Source organism: Palaemon carinicauda, chromosome 45 (genome assembly GCF_036898095.1).
Source record: "Palaemon carinicauda isolate YSFRI2023 chromosome 45, ASM3689809v2, whole genome shotgun sequence".
Classification (NCBI taxonomy): Eukaryota; Metazoa; Arthropoda; class Malacostraca; order Decapoda; family Palaemonidae; genus Palaemon; species Palaemon carinicauda.
In genome coordinates, this window is record NC_090769.1 from 9,311,770 (window position 1) to 9,314,269 (window position 2,500).

Sequence of the window (2,500 nt, forward strand, 5' to 3'; positions counted from 1 at the left end):
CAAAATGTTAGTAAAAAAAGGGTTTTACTCGCATTTAAAGTCTAGAATAAGGTAGAATTTAATTGGTACATTAGACTTATGAAAATTATTCGCACCTTATTTTCCTGATCATTAAAGAAAATCGGATATGGATTTTTTTTTTTTTTTTTTTTTTTTTTTTGAGGATATATTAACATCCCAAGAACATGTCGCTGTTTTCGAAGTCACTCAAGGCATTAGTTATTCAAAGTCAATGTGGAATATACATTTTTTAAGGAGGTTCCGTTTGGTTATTAGTTAGCTTGTCCTTTATAATTTCATTACACAGAGAATAATTTTCAAGTCAACGCTTTCTTCCTCAAACACAAATCCCAAGCAAAATTCATATTCGTTCATGAAATTATTCTGTTCCCCTTTCAAATTTTAATAGTACTTCGTCCCCATTAATTCCATCTACACTCAATTTTTTTTAATGAGGCGCATTTTCACCGACTCGCAGCGGTGTCCTTTTAGCTCGGAAAAAGTTTCCCGCTACCTGATTGGTTAAAATTATCTTGTCCAACCAATCAGCGATCAGGAAACATTTCCGAGCTAAAAGGGCACCGCTGCAAATTGGTGCAAATCTGCCTCGCTAAAAAGAATTGACTATAGTTTATATTAGTTTGATAGTTTAAAGGCCGCTCATGAAGCAATGACAGCGACACTGCCCTAGTAAGCAGGGCAATGCCCTAGAGACTGACTATATACATATGATCAGCACCCAAGACCCCACTCCACCCAAGCTAGGACATAGGAGGGCTAGGCAATGGCTGCTGACGACTCAGCAGGTAGATCTAAAGACTCCCCTAAACCCCCAACCCTTAACTCACAAGGATGAGGTTGCAGAGACCAAAGGAACTAGCGTGTTTGAGCGGGATTCGAACCCCAGTCTGGCGATCACCAGGTAGAGACGTTACTAAATAGGCCACCACAACCTTTTATCACTATACTCAAACTCTAACATCCGGTGACTTTTATTAAATCTTATTTCCAATTTTTATTCATTAATTCACTGCTGTCATCAATATATTTTTCACCTTAACCTCATATCTACAATTCTTATTCATTTATGGGATATTGCTTTGTATTCATCAGCAAGTCTTCAATTTTACATAAGAACTATAACGTTTGCAATTTCTGTCCTCGATTTTCGTAATTACGTTCTTATCAGATTACATTTGCAGTGAATTCTCTTTATCAAACATAGCGTTATATTATTTCTCTAGTACACATCTCTTGTGTATATAAGTATTTATACTTTTCGTTGGTATCATTAAACTTAAAAGCAGTATCATCCTTAATAATAGTATTACATTATTTGCTCTGTAGATCCTTTCAGTCTCTCAAGAGAGTTTCAATACTGTACCATTAATTTTTTTGTCCATAATCCAATCTCACGCATGGCCATGACCTATATTATATTTTCTCAAATTTTCCATCTTAATATTATAGGAATGACGTATACTTAACTAGGTTAATATCGATGTGATGCAAAATTGTACTTATCAAAATTTATTATACATACATACATACATACATACACACACACACACACACACACACACACATATATATATATATATATATATATATATATATATATATATATATATATATATATATATATATATATATATACACACATTAATGTATGTGTATATGTACACATACATACATACATACATGCATACATACATACATACATACATATATATATATATATATATATATATATATATATATATATATATATATATATATATATATATATAGATATAGATATAGATATAATTATGGAGGTACTACACTAGGTTTCACAAAACACAGCACCAGAATATCTGAGATATAGAACGACTGGGTACATAAGAAAAATATTACGAAGCATTTGCAAATACAAAACAACAATTCTGGAACATATGTTTAAATATTACAAAATATTGAGATGAAGCTAAAATTCCCTATAACGCTCCATTATTTTATATATTTTCATAATTTTCAATAAGATAAGCCAAATTAAATATATAAGTTTTCGTAAAAAAAAAAAAAAAAATTGTCTGTGGTCATGTATTCACCACCTCGATTCTCCGAGATCTTCTGGGAAGAAAAATACGGAGAAAAAATACAATCATCATTAACAAGAATGGCAATAAAGAAATATACAAATTTTGAGGAAAAGAATAACGTTTTATATCGCAACATGTGGGAGAATGAGTGGCATTAAAACAACAAATACAAACAAAAACAGCAAAATTCAGCAGATATAAAAGGAGAAAGGGGATTGCGTGCGTTCCTTGCAAAAGTGACTTGCACGCCGAGGAGAAACACCCGAAACACCCAAGTCTCCCCCTCAAAGTTGACAGTTTCCCGAAGTCCCGGACGTGAGGGAAAAATGGACTGTGTTCTGGGGGATTTCCCGTAATTGTCGTGAGGAGTTAGGGAATTTTTTTTCGATGTTAAGACTCTGGAGCTTCTCTGTCAGGGT